The following is a 14,676-nucleotide window of genomic DNA, read 5'->3' on the forward strand; positions in this document are numbered from 1 at the left end:
CTTTCCCTAACGCTTGGTGGCACTCAGCCTCGTTTCATGGGCATGATGGCCATTCGTGTGTCTTCTCTATTCTAGTCCTTTTCCATTTTTTAATCCAATGGTTTCTCTCCGATGTTGTTGGGATGTAGGGTTCTTTACATATTCTAGACGGAATGCGTGATCTGATACACTTTCTCCTAGTCCATGCGTTGCCTTACATTCTATTAATTCATGTTTATAAAGTCCCATGTATCTATTTTACACGTTTCTGCCTGTCCTTTTCCTGTCATACCCTAGAAATCACTACCAAGTTTCACATCAAGAGGCTTGTGCTTTCCTTTGAGGTCTCAGAATTTTAGTTCATACATGTTGAACAAGCGCCAGCGCCAGCAGAGTGGAGCTGCCACCAGGGGTCACAGCCAAGCGTCTGGTGCAGTTGTGTACAGACCAGGGAAGGCCCAGGCCTGGGTGGGTCTTTCCACAGGATCCTGGAATGTTGCTTAGGGGAGGCTGAGCCCTGACTGGCAGTCACCTGTCTGGGAAAGCACCAGTCCCCGCGGAAGTCCCCATGGTGACAGTCACATCCTGGCCACGTGAGCGAGTGTGGGGGAGGGACTGCCGGGAGGCGGACGTCCTTGTTTTTTCCTGCAGACTGGCACGGGCAGGACCTGAGCAGCCCGAAGCCACAAGGCGCTGCCACTGCTCCTTCTGTGCCTGGTGCAGCCCTAGCTCATGGGGTCTGGGCTGCCTGTGATCCCGTGCCCCCGACTTCACACTCAGGGTTCTGGCTTCCCTGCTGTGAGCCTGTCTCTCCTCTGTGGGAGGGGCCAGCCTGAGCAGCCATCCCTGTGCCCACTGCCCAACATATAGTGGGTGTCTCATAAATGTGGGCTGAACAGAACCTGCCCGTGGGGCCTCCCTCACTGCTAGGCATACAGCAGGTGCCTCATAAATGTGGGCTGAACAGAGCCTGCCCTTGGGCCCCCCAACTTCCCAGACATAAAGTAGGCACTTTATAAATGTGGGCTGAACAGAACCTACCCTGGGGCCTCCACTTCCCTTTGATGAGAGCAGAGAACCTTTGCCAGGCAGTGGCCGCTCAGTGCCTGGGACAGGTGCCCCCTTCTCCCACCCTGGCCTATCTCGGAGCATCTGAGGGAGGGCAGGGCTGTGCCTCCACTTCACACTCGAGGGTCTGGGTTCCCCACCTGTGACCTTGTCTCTCCTCCGTGGAAGGAGCTGCGCCGTCTTTTTCACTTTCCATGATGACCATTCAGTGAGAAAAGGTGACAGCAGCTCCTGCGTTTTGAAAGGAACCGTCCGCGTAGCTGCTGCAGGCAGGCCTCGCACTCGGGCAGTGAGGCTTCGGCCCTGAGAAGGCCCTGAGAAGGCCCTGACCCCACAGGCCTGGCCCCGGCTGAGAAGGAGTTGGAGTCCCCGGACTGAGGCAGCCCCTCTGCACCTGGGGTGGTGGAGCAGGAGCTTGGCTGCCACGGGGCTTTCCTCCCAGCTCTGGGAGCCACCTCGCTGGAAACGCTGTGACTTCTGAGTGCCTTCATCTCCGTTTGACACTGTTAATCCTTTAGGTGACTTTTTTTTTTTTTTAGATGGAGTTTTCTTCATTGCCCAGGCTGGCGTGCAGTGGCGTGATCTCAGCTCACTGCAACCTCTGCCTCCTGGTTCAAGTGCTTCTCCTGCCTCAGCCTCCCAAGTAGCTGGGATTACAGGTGCCCAACACCATGCCCAGTTAATTTTTGTATTTTTCATAGAGACGGGGTTTTACCATGTTAGTCAGGATGGTCTCGAACTCCTGATCTCAGGTGATCCGCCCACCTCCGCCTCCCAAAGTGCTGGGATTATAGGCATGACCCACCATGCCCGGCCTAGGTGACTTCATGGTGAGATAACGCACAGGCATGGTGAGCAGCGCGGCAGAGGACCTGTTTGTAGGGCCCTGTATCCCGCCAGGGACCCCTTCATCTGGGAAACCTCCACTGCAGGACAGGGATGCCGTGTCGTGAGGACGCAGGTTCTCTCCAGGGCACTCGGGCCTCCTCAGAGCCTCTTTACACTCTTTGGCTGCGTGCTTTCTTCTCTGTGGCGAAAGGTACATGACGTTTTATTGACCATTTCAGCCACCGGCAAGTGTGCAAATCAGTGGCTTTAGTCCATTTGTAATGCAGCTGGACCCCACCCTTTCCTGAATCCTACAGGCCAGGGCTGAGGGTGGGGAGGGGCCTGTGCAGCAGCCTGAGACCGGCTGTCCAATGGCAGGGCTCCCTTCTGGAAAGCCATGGTCCCCTGGGGCCAGCCTTCCCCCAGCAATGGTAGTTCACACATCTCTCCATCCCGTTTCCAGTGCAAAAGCGACACAGACGGATGCAAACCCAAACAATGCAGACGTGGAGGAGGGAGAAAGTGAAAGTGGTTTCGGAGCCCCTCCAGCCACCCTCTGGGGACACCTGCCTGGCGTTCTTCAGACACAAGCACTCCCGGAAGCCAGCGTGGCTGGTGCTCACTGGAGGGCTGGCCAGGTCTGGGAGCCAATCCTCTCAACAAAGTTCAACCCCAGGGATGAGCCCAGCCAGAGAAGGAGAGCTCTTTGCCTCCGGAGCTGCTGCCCTGGCAGAGCCATGCGGGGAACCCAAATTCCAGCCGAGACAGTTCTGGACCCAATTGTGTCTCCCCTGATTTTCTGTGTGGAGCCCTAAGTCCCAATGATGCTGCATTTGGAGGTGGACTTGTAGGGAGGGAGAGACACCAGGCCCCCTCTCTGCCCTGGCCAAGGGGAAGGCTGGGTGAGGACATAATCAGAAGGTCCCGTCTGCAAGCCAGGAAGAGATGCTGCCTGGAACCCACCCGGCCTGTGCTGGCTCCAGGGCCTCTCGCCTCCAGGACTGTGGGAAAATGGTGTCCATGGCTTCAGACACCCAGGCTGTGGGACTGTGTCCTAGCCAGTTGAACAGACTAACACAGCCAAGAAAAGCCTGCACACGCGGGTAAACATACATGCACAGAGAAGCAAACAGTGCCGAGGGGAGGGAACACCAGACCTTGAGGAAGTGAATCCAAGGAAGGGCCGGGACGGGCATGGCTGGGGTGGGGAGACCTGGGTGTGCCGGAGCTCACAGTGAAGTGGGTGGAATGCGACCTCCTCAGAGCCTGTGACTATCAGGGAAGGAGCGGCCCGAGGAGGCCCTAGCAGGCATCCAGGGGCAGGGCCCAGGGGGTGTCAGCATCTTCTGAGAGTTGGACATAGTCTGGGCTTTTCCCAGGGTGGGGCTGGACCTCCCAGGGGGTTGGGGGCTGAGCCAAGGCTCCTGGATTCATCAGGTTGCAGCCACACTGGGGTTGTGGGCCACGGGTCTGTTGGGTGCAGACGGACCCAAGGGATGGACAGACATAGGACAGCCTGGTACCAATTCCCACTTAGAAACATCACGTACTTCAAGGTCCATGTGGCATCCAATAATGCACATCCAATAATGCACACTGCTGTGAGGCTGTGAGCCTCGCGTCTGGCAAGCGCCCGCCCTCACATACCCACCCTCACTTTTGTGATGAAGGCATTTCCAACAAAGTGCCCTTGTTGAGCTTTTATGAGGTGAATTATGTTTCCCCCAATTCACAGGTCTAAGTCCTACACCCCAGTGTGACTGTGTTGAGAGATGGATTCCTTAAAGAGCTGGTTAAGGTGAAGAGATGTAATGATGGCCAGCACTACACAGGAGGACTGGTGTCCTTACAGGAAGAGGAGGCAGCAGGGTCCTTGGGTAAGAGGGACGACCCTATGAGGACATAGGGAGCAGGTACCGTCTCAGGCCCAGGAGGGAACCGACTCCACCTGCCCCTGCATCTTGGACTTCCAGTCCCCAGAACTATGAGAACATCACCTTTCCATTTCTTGAGCCTCCAATTCTGTGGCTCTTTGTTTTGATACCCCAGCACCATGAACGCCTTCCCAACCCCTCCCCAGCCCTGGCCCCATCTTCCTTGACCTCTCTCTCCCTGCAGATTAGATCTGTCTGTCCCAGAATTTCACCTGAATCACAAAGTGTGGCGCCTCGGGGCCTGGCTCCCTTCACGTGGCCTCATGTCTGCACATTCGTCCGCCATGCAGTGTGTGTCCACCGTTCATTCTGTGTTGCCAAGTAGCATCTCATTGTGTGGCTCCAGCCCAGTGGGTTAATCCGTTCACCAGCTGGTGGGCGTGGCAGTGGTTTCCAGCTCTTGGTTATCACGGAGAAAGTGAGTGTGAACTTCCGCACACACGTTTTGCTGAGGACACATCCTTTCCTTTCACTGGTTACTAGGAGTGGAGTTGCCAGGCCCTGGGGAAGGTTGTGTTTCTCTCTAAAAGAATTGGCCAAACCGGTGTCCAAAGTTGTACCATTTTAGGCTCCCCCCAGCAGCACGTGGGAGCTCGAATTACTCCGTGTCCTTCCCACACTTGGTATGGTCAGAGCGTTTCCTCTCCATCACCGTGACGGGCGTGGAGTGGAATCTCACGGTGGTTTTCACACCGTTTCCCAAATGACTATGGACGCTGACCACCCTTTCGTGGCCACGGGGGCGTTGCTTTGGTGAGGTTCAAATCCTGCCCATTAAAAAGCAATAGTGCTGTTTGTCCTCGTGTGGACTTGTAAGAATTTTCTAAGAAGTGTTGTGAGAATTGTCTCCCAGTGCGCGGTTTGCCTTTTCCTTTCCTGAAAAGCATACTTCCAAGAGCAGGAGTCGCTAGTGTCGATGAGTCCCAATTTCATTTTCTCTCGTGGCTCTTGTGTTCCCTGTCCTGTTCAAGAAATCTTTGCCCACGTCCAGATCGCAAATATTTTCTCCAATGGTTTTCCCAGGAACCTTTATAGTTTGAGCTTTACATTCAGACCTATCGTCCATTTCAAGCTAATTTTTGGTGTCATGTAGGTAAAGATTAAGGCCATTGTCCCCTGTCATTTATCCAGTATCGTAGAACTTGTTTGCCAAAAAGACTATCTTCTTCATGTTGCATTCCCTCGACACCTCTGTCAGGAACGTTTGCATCATCCATGAATGGGTCTCTCTCTGGCTGCTCCTGTTTCTTGACCTATTGACACTCCTCACGCCCGCCCCACTCTGTCTCAATGGCTGCATCTCTACAGTAGGTCTTTAAGTCAGGAAATGAAAATATCCCAACTTTCCTCTTCCTTTTCACTATTATTTTGGCTGGTACATATCCTGTCTGTTTTCATATACATGTTTAGAATCAGTTTCTAGATGACCAAGCCTCCTGGAATGTTGACTGGGATTGCATTGGTCCATTTGGGAGAAAATGCGTATTTTCCTCATACTCAGTCTTCTGATTTATCCACCTGCCAAGCCTTTCCAGTTACTAGGTCTTCTTTCACTTCTCTCGGCAACGTTTTCGCTGGCCTTGGGGTATTTTGTTAAATTCCCCCTAAGCATTTCCTGTTTTTTGATGCTAATATGTTCTTCTTTCCCTTATACTTCAAAATCCAGTGTTTACATTTTTAAATATTGGCCTTGCATCTTGTGACCTTGATAATAGTTACTAGTTCCCACAGCCATTTTGTCGATTTCTTACGACTTTTATACACATGAGAACATTCTCTGCAAAGAGGCCGTGTCTTTTTCCCCCTTTGTGTCCAATCTCTATGCCTTCCATTTCTTTTTCTTGTCTTATTGCACTGGCTGGGACCTCCAGTACCATGTTGAGTGCAGGTAGTGGGACGGGAGATGCCTTCCTGAAGGGGTGGCCTGCCCCTCCACACCTGTGGGTGCTTCTCGTTAGGTGGAATGAGAGACTTGAGAAAAGAAACAAAACACAGAGACAAAGTATAGAGAAAGAAAAGCGGGGCCCAGGGGACCGGTGCTCAGCTTACAGAGGACCCACACCGGCACCAGCCTCTGAGTTCCCTTAGTATTTATTGATAATTATCTTTACCATCAAAAAGATAAGGGAGTGGCTGGACAATAGGATCGTTGTAGGGAGGAAATCAGCAGTAAGACATATGAACAAAAATCCTTGTAACATGAATAAGTTTAAAGGAAAATGTTGTGCCTTGAGATGCATATGCAGACATCTCCATAAACCTTTTAGCAGTATTGCTCCAGCAAGCCCCACCTTATTCCTAAAGGCGGTTTTCTCCTTGCTCAGTAAACAAAGCACACAATGTGTTCCATTGCCCAGGGATGGGCAGGATTTTTAACCAGCAAGCTGCCTTCAGGTACTTGTTTAACAAAGACACATCCTGCACAGCCCAATATCCATTAAGCCTTGAGTCACCACAGCGCATATTTCTTGCAAGGACAGGGTTGGGGGTAGGGTCACAGATTAACAGCATTTCAAATACAGAACTAAATGGAGTCTCTTATGTCTACTTCCTTCTGTATAGACACAGTAACAGGCTGATCTCTCTTTCTTTTCCCCACACCTTCCATTTCTTTTTCTTGTCTTATCGCACTGGCTGGGACCTCCAGTACCATGTTGAGTGCAGGTGGTGAGACGGGAGTCCTTGCCTGGCTCCTGACCTCCAGGAAGACATGTCCCGTTTCACCTGCAGACTCGAGGCATGGGACCCCTCTGCATGCCGCCTCCTGGGCTCAGCTTCTGTGCTGCTCCCTGGTCTCTGCAGCTCTGTCTTGCAATTTCCAGCTGCCATCCTTTTGCTTTTAACCAGCCAATTTTTCTTTTTCTGTGTGTATCTGTTTTCCCCCTTTTTCTGGAGAACAGGATCTCTCTATATGGCTCAGGCAGGTGTTGAACTCCTGGGCTCAAGCCATCCTCCCACCTCTGCCTCCCTAAGTGCTGGGATTACAGGCATGAGCCACCTCACTGGACTTAACCAGCCCATTTCTTAAAATGTAAAGTGGGTTTCTTGTAGTCAGCCTTTAGTTGGCTCTTGGTTTTGTATCTAATATGGCCATTTCTGTATTTAACTGGAATATTTAGATCATTGATCATCAAAGTCATTACCTATATGATTGAATGTGGGCATACCATCTCTCTATTATTTGCTGTTTCATATTTCTGAATTCCCATTCTTCTGTTTGATTATTTTTGTAGTATTTCATTTCATCCGCGTGGTTGGCTTCTTAGTGATACATCTTTGTTTCCTTATTTAGTGGTTGTTGCAGCATTTGTGACATCCATCTGCACTTATCACAGCCTGTCTTCAGGTTGTGTGGCCACTGAACACGCCTGCACCTTCCCACGCAGCGTGACATGCAGAAGAACCTCACGGTCACGCCCTTGCCTTTCCCCCCATAACTGGCACTACTGTCGTAGGTTTTAATTGTACATGCGATAAGTGTAACAATGCGTTGCTAAAATGGTTGCGTTCAGCATTTTATTGTCTTTGAAGATATTTAAAATGAGAAAATTTCCTCCCACATTTGCCATTTCTTTCATCCATAATTCCTTTGAGCAGATTTCAATTTCCACATGAGGCCGGGCGAGGTGGCTCACGCCTGTAATCCCAACACTCTGGAAGGCCAAGGTGGGCAGATCTCCTGAGGTCAGGAGTTCGAGACCAGCCTGGGCAACATGGTGAAAACCCATCCCTACTAAAAATACAAAAATTAGCCAGGTGTAGTGGTGCACACCTGTAATCCCAGCTACTCGGGAGGCTGAGGCAGGAGAATCCCTCGAACCCAGGAGGCAGAGGTTGCAGTGAGCCAAGATGGCGCCACTGCATGGAGACAGAGTGAGACTCCATCTAAAAAGAAAAAAAAGTGGGCCGGGCGTGGTGACTCACGCCTGTAATCCCAGCACTTTGGGAGGCCGAGGCACGTTGATCACAAGGTCAGGAGATCGAGACCATCCTGGCTAACATGGTGAAACCCCGTCTCTACTAAAAATACAAAAAATTGGCAGGGCTTGGCAGCGTGCCCCTGTAGTCCCAGCTGCTGGGGAGGCTGAGGCGGGAGAATGCCTTGAACCCGGGAGACGGAGCTTGCAGTGAGCTGAGATCGCGCCCCTGCACTCGAGCCTCGGCGGCAGAGGGAGACTCCGTCTCAAAAAGACAAAAAATAAAAAATGTCCATGTGAAAAAAAATTCCTTTTGCTTGAAGAAAGTCCTTGTATGTTTGTTGTCATGCAAGTCTGTCTGCTGCGGAGAAATTCTCTCAGCTGTCAGTGTGTCCTCAGCCTTTGATTGGCTTCCACTCATTCTCTCTCTATATATATATATATATTTTTTTTTTTTTTTTTTTTTGAGAGATGGTCTCACTCTCTCGCCCAGGCTGGAGTGCAGTGGCATGAGCTTCCCTCACTGCAACCTCTGCCTCCTGGGTTCAAGCAGTTCTCATGCCTCAACCTCCAGAGTAGCTGGGAATACAGGCGTGCGCCACCATGCCTGCCTAAATTTTATATTTTTAGTAGAGGTGGGGATTCGTCATGTTGGCCGGGGCTGCTCTCACACTCCTGACTTCAAGTGATCCGCCAGCCTCAGTCCCCCAGACTGGGCCTGGCCTCCAGTTCATTTATTTTTGTAACTTAACAGACAAGATCTTGCTGTGTTGCCCGAGCTGGCCTTGAATCCTGGGCTCAGGTGATCCTCCTGCGTTGACCTCCGAGTTGCTGGGACCCCAGGCTCAGGCCACCGTGCTTGGTCCACTTTTGACAGACAGATTCACTGGGTTTGGAATTCAAAATTGAAATGTTCTTTCAGCATCATAAAAATGCTTTGCTTCCCCTCTGACCTGCACCGTTCCTGGGACAAGTGCACGCGGCCCTTATCTTTGCGTCTTTGTACCCAAAGGTGGCCTCATCTGAGCCCGGTGTCCAGGTCCCCTCTGTGTCCCTGGTTTCCGGGCATTGATTAGGATTTGCTGGGCTGTGTGTGCCTCTCTATTTACCCGTCTTGGGGTCTGTTGATCTTTTTGCATTTGTGGGATCACAGTTTTCTTGTAGTTTAGAAAATTTTCATCGCTTTTTCTTGAAATGATTTTCTGTTCCTGCCTCTCTCTGTTTCTCTGGGATCCTGACTGCACTTCCGTTAGGCAGCTCAATATTTTCCAGGAGATCTTTGAGAATATATTCATTTATTCATTTGCTGTGTGCTTTTCATTTGGGGTTGATTCTGATACTGTATCTTCACGTTCCCTGGTGTTTCCTTTTGAGCTGTCTAATCTGTTGTTAATCCTCCTGGTTTTGTTTCTGTTTAGAGGCAGGGCCTCCTCCGTCGCTGGCCGGGCTGGAGTGCAGTGGTGTGATCATGGCTGTCTGCGGCCTTGACCTCTGGGCCTCACGGGCTCAACTGATCCTCCCTCCTCAGCCTCCCGAGTAGCTGGGACTCCAGGTGTGCACCACCAGGCCTGGCTAATTTTTGTCTTTTTTGGAGAGACGGGGTTTTGCCTGTGCATAGGCTGGTCTGGAATTCCTGGGCTGAAGCGATCCTCCTGCCTCAGTCTCCCAAAGTGCTGGGATTACAGGTGTGAGCCACCACACCTGGCCTAATCCTACTGTTATCAGCTGAACTGCATCCCTCCAGAATTCACGCTCAGAATGGGACGGGATGCAGAGATTGGACTGTAAAGAGGTGACCGGCTGAATGAGGCCATATGGATGGGCCCCGATCCAGAAAGACTGGAGTCCTCCTGAGAGGAGGAAGTTTGGACAGAGACACGTCCGGGAGCAGCATGCACAGACAAGAGACCGCGTGAGGACACACGGAAAGACGCCATCTGCAGACCACAGCCGAGCTCCCAGGGAACGAAAACTGCTGCACCCTCACCCTGGCTTCCAGCCTCCACTCCTGAGACAGGATTTCTGTCGGGGAAGCCAGGCAGACTGCGCCGCCGCCCAGGGGGACTGCTGTGCCTACAAGCACGTTATTCATTTCAGACCTGGTTCTTTGATGTGTCCTCCGTTTCTCACACCGGGCTTCCATTTTCCTTTAGAGGACACTGTGATTGTTATCTCAGGATTCACGTCTGACCGTTCCACCGTGGCTGCCCTTCTGGGCCTGTTGCCGCTGACTCACGTTCCCACCACCACCTTGCCCTGCGTCGCATCTGGGCATAGCAGCCGTTTCTTGTCGGGTGTGGCCATTGTGTTGTGGCGGCTTTGATCACCGGCGTTTTTGTTGGGTTGTTTTGGCCTTCCTTTAAAGGACGCTGCGCTGTGTTCTGGCGTGGAGTTCAGCTCCTTCCTGTTCACTTTGGTCTTCCTGTGGCTGGTTCTGAAGCCTCTTAAAGCAGGTCTGGCCCAGCCTTTCCTGCAGGAAGAGTCCAGCCCCACTCCCAGGACGGCCCTGCTGGGTGGCTGCCGGCAGCCCAGGATCCTCCAGGACTCTCCCTCTGGCGGTCGGAACTCCTGTCTCCCGCCTGTGAGTTCTGGGGGCCGGGAGTCCACAGACCCCAAGGGCTCCCGCCCATGCTGAAGAGTCCACCTTCCACATGCATGGTGCCGACTCCGGAGGCCTCAGAGACCCTCAGACAGCCTTCTGGAGCTTTGAGTCTGTGCAGTTCCCTCCCTTCCGGAGCTCTGCCTTCCAGGTCCCTCTGCGGACGCCTTCCTGAGCCCTGACCTCCTTCTCCTCAGCCCCCGAGGACCGCCCGACCTGCTTGGACGCCTGCCCCTGCTCGGCCGTCATCAATGGGCCTCCACCCCAGGGCTGGGGAACCCTCCTGGTCCTGGAGCCCACCTGCCCCTCCTGCTGGGGATCTGGCTCCATGGTGCCCTGGTGCTGACAACAGTCCATCCTGAGTTTCAGTCTCAAGCTTCCGTGGCAGAAGGGAGACTGCCAGCTGTGTTACTCCACGGCAGGTGGGGCAGACGGGACCAACTCCCTTCAGAGCGGCACTTTGGTTGGTTCCAGAATTCTTTGCTATGAAGGCTTCCAGGCACATCCCACACTGGCCACCCTCCACTTCGCATTTGCATTTATCCATGAAACGCTGCAATGGGACCTCCTGGATCAAATAGTGTAATGATGTAAACACTGAGTATTGACCTGGAACCTGCCTCCGAAAAGGCCATGCGCTCCCGCCTGGGATCCTGCTGCTCCCCTGCCAGTCGTCCCGCACACGCCCCGCTGCCTCTCTGGGCCGCCTCAGCCTTTTCAGGTTCCTGTGTGTGCACTGAGATGTCCACCGTGGCACGCGTCTTCCCCTCAGCAGGTGGTCCCCACACTGTGCCTGCCCCGCTCAGAGCCCAGAGGACCCGCAGCTCCCCACAACTCCATGGTGCAGTGACCTGAGGCCTCCCCTGGCTCAGTCCCTTTCCCAGGGTCAGGGGTCCATCTATTGAACCAGGACCGGAGGCGCCTTCCCCCTGAGCTCTGTCCCTGAGCTGAATCTGGACGGCAGCGCCCAGTGACGGCTCAGACCCCCAGAGCCTCTTCTGAGGTCCGACACTCCTTTGCTCCCCCAGGGGGGCCCCGCTGGCCCGGACCCCAGCTCTCCGTGCCTCAGTTTCCTCACCTGGAAGGTGGGGATGTTGAAGGTGCCTGGGCTGTGGCTGTGCACTAACCTAGGGCGACTGTGGGCTTCGAGAGCTCGAATGTCTGGAAGGAAAGGTGCCAGCTGGGTGGGTGTGAGTGTCCCGCTCATGGACACAGAGCGTGGAGCCCCTGGAGGGCTGGACCTAGTGGGGGATGCCCGGGTGGTGGGACACAGTGGTGCTAGAGGAGAGGGTCTGAGGAATGTTCCGGCCACAGAGACCCCAAGCCCATGGGAGGTCTGGAGTTGGTCACTAGGAAGGTGAGGTGGGGAACAGAGCTGGGGCCAGGGTCTGATATGGGGTGAGAGGAGACGCCATCCTTGAGGCAGAATGGTGGCCAGGGGAGGGGAGGAGGGGGAAGCAGACAGAGGGGAGGTGGGGGGAGCCCAGAGCCAGGAGTGTCGGGGGCGGGTACCTGAGCCAGAGGCACCTGAGGTTTCCCAGCAGGCAACTGATACCCTGGCATGCAGCGTGGAGAAAGCAGGGCTGGGCTGGAGGCCTGGGGATGCCTGGGGCTGCCTGGATTCCCAGCAGACGCCTCACCCTCTGGAAAGCCCCAGCTGCCCCAGATCTCTCCCACAATGCTCTGACCGCCCCCAGCCCCCAAGTCCTCTCCCTTCTGTCCCCAGGCCCGAGGCCTTGAAACTGCCCCCGCCCTTGGCCTTGAAAGCTGGACACAGAGTCCTCCAGGTTCCACGGGCCTCCTGCACCGCCACCTGCTCCACCCTCCTGCCCTCCCCGGCGGCCTCCCCTGTATGCTGACCAGGCTGCCCACCTGGGTGACCCCGGAGCCTCCCCCTCACACTTCCGTCTGCTCTGCACACCGTCCAACCAGCCTGACAGCTGCCCAAAGCCTCCAGAGCACAGAACAGGCCTGATGTCTGCGCCTCCCTCTCGGGGTGGGCCACGGCCTGTTCTGTGTCCCGTCCCCTCCCCACTCACCAGCGGTGGACCCCAGCTTCCCTCTGCAGCAGCGCTCAACTCCTGCACTTTCTCAGAGAAGCGCAGCCCAGCTCGCCCCCCGCAGGCCCCTCTTCATCCCTCAGAGCCCCCCATGACATGGGCAGTCCATCATGAGTGTCCGCACCACACGATTGTAGACATTTGGCTTCTGGACTTAAATCCTTCACTTGACTATGACCAGAATGGCCATGAACAGGCCTCGGCCTCAGCCCCCTGCCTGTCCTACACTGGCACAGAGCAGGGGAGGTGCAGGCCAGTCTTGAAGGCCAAGAAGTGGAGAGGGAGCCCTTAGCTGGGCCCCGGGACCCTGCCCTCCATCCCCTAGGGTGGGGCTCCAGTCCTCGGGTACCCACAGCTGCAGTCCCACCCTCTGTGCCTAGAGACTCCCATCAGGAGAAAAGGGAAGCGTCCTTGGGGGTTTCCGGACAGTCCCTTGGAGACGGTCCAGCCGGGACGTTGGGGTGTGGGGCTGGCCCTGTGGGGATCCATGGAGACCTCACGAAAGGGCAGTGGGGTGACGGGGTCCTGAACTCTTGGGGGCCTGGGGCTTCTCAGTCTTCGCAGAGTGGTGGGGGGAGGCCCAGCCTAGGGGTGAGGGTCTGTGTTTTGTGTCTGTGACATGGGCCAGTCTCAGCCTCAGCCTCAGTTTCCCTACCTGCCCCAGGGGGAGGTGTGCATAGAATGCCCTCTAAATCCTCAGCCTGGCCCCTGGTCCTGAGTTCATGGGGAGTGGGTCACCCAGGGGGATCCCTGGGTCTCTGGGCTCAGGTCCTGGCTGTGACAGGAGTGGGGAGGGGCCCTGTGTCCCCAGGCCCAGGTCACAAGGGCATAGGAAGGAGAGGACCTGGGCCACCAGGGAGCATTGGGTCTGGGGAGTCCCTGCGACAGCAGGCATGGGGCTGGAGGAGCTCACCTGCCTCCCTCTCCCTGCTGGTTCTGGTGGGCCTGGGGATGGGGGCGGTGATATTCTGCAGGCGACCTTGGTGGTGGGGACGGTTGGGGACTGGGGAGGGCCCCGTCTCCCGCCTCCTTGGGCTGCCTCATTTCCTCCCTGATGACCCTGGTGTCCTGGACAGGGCCTGGAGGTGCTGGTGCCAGGAGAGCCCGCGCTGGATGGATGAAGGAGTGAGTGCTGTACTTGGCAGGGGGCGCTGAGCACTGGGTCAGGAGCCCAGGACCTTTCCTCCTGCTGCCCGGGAGGCAACACCCTGGACCCCTGGAGTCTGCATTCCAGGAGAGCGGGCAGACTACAGAGAAGGGAGAAACAGGGCAGATAGCCGAGGCGGGGCTGACCACAGAGAGGGGGGAAAAGGGGCGCAGGGCTGAGGCCGGTGGACACATGGGGCAGGGAGCTGGGACAGGGCTTACTCAGCAATCAGAGAAGGCCTCACGGAGGAGGTGAGGTGTTTAGGTGGTTGGTGAAGGTGAAGCCTCCAGGAATGGGTTAGTGCCCTTAGAAAGGAGGCCCTAGAAGGCTCCCTCACCCTGACCACTGTGTCAAGACACAACGAGGAGCCATCTAGGAACCGGGAAGAGACCCTCACCAGACCCTGAATCAGCCAGCACCTTGATTTTGGACCCCCAGCCTCCAAAAATGTGAGAAATAAACTCCTGTTTGTTTGTTTGTTTGTTTTTGAGATGGAGTCTCGCTCTGTTGCCCAGTGGCAGGTTCTCAGCTCACTGCAACCTCTGCCTGCTGGACTCTAGCTGTTCTCCTGCCTCAGCTTCCCGAGTAGCTGGGATTATAGGCACCCACTACCACACCCGGCTAGTTTTCGTATTTTTAGTGAGATGGGGTTTCACCATGTTGGCCAGACTGGTCTTAAACTCCTGACTTCAAATGATCCACCTGCCTCAGCCTCCCAAAGTGCTGGGATTACAGGTGTGAGTCACCGCGCCCGGCCACATTTCTGTTCTTTTTAAGCCACTCAGTCTATGGTAGTTTTTATTCTTATAGCAACCTGAATAGACCAAGATACCCTCCCACATTCAACAGCTACCGAGTGGACAAGCTTAAATGAAACAACTGTTTTCAAATATGTGGCACCAGGTGGCCCAGGACAGTGGTGCTAGTGAAATCACCCTCAGGGCTCTGCACTGCTGGCTGCCTCCGCTTCTCTCCCCTCTCCCTCCGCCGTCCTGTCTTCTTTGCCCAGTCTCTCCTTGTTTCTCTCCTCCTCCTTCCTTCCTCCCACCTCCCCATAGCCAGGCTTGGAAAAGTCAGACAGACCTCTGAGGTCTCATCCCGGAGCTGCCATTAGTCCAGCCTCCCCAGGACCTACCTTCACCAC

At 54.8% G+C, this 14,676-nt stretch overlaps 1 long non-coding RNA gene across 1 annotated transcript; it reads right to left on the bottom strand.

Annotated features, from left to right (window-relative positions):
• Positions 1-8,355: 8,355 nt before the first annotated feature.
• LOC117093421 lies at positions 8,356-14,261 on the bottom strand. Its single transcript, XR_004441139.1, has 2 exons — positions 14,203-14,261; positions 8,356-8,387 (listed from the first exon to the last, which is right to left on the bottom strand). It is a non-coding gene; the product is annotated as an uncharacterized LOC117093421 (long non-coding RNA).
• Between the last annotated feature and the right edge of the window lie 415 nt (positions 14,262-14,676).

This window comes from Trachypithecus francoisi, unplaced genomic scaffold (genome assembly GCF_009764315.1).
Source record: "Trachypithecus francoisi isolate TF-2019V2 unplaced genomic scaffold, Tfra_2.0 Lachesis_group12, whole genome shotgun sequence".
Taxonomy (NCBI): Eukaryota; Metazoa; Chordata; class Mammalia; order Primates; family Cercopithecidae; genus Trachypithecus; species Trachypithecus francoisi.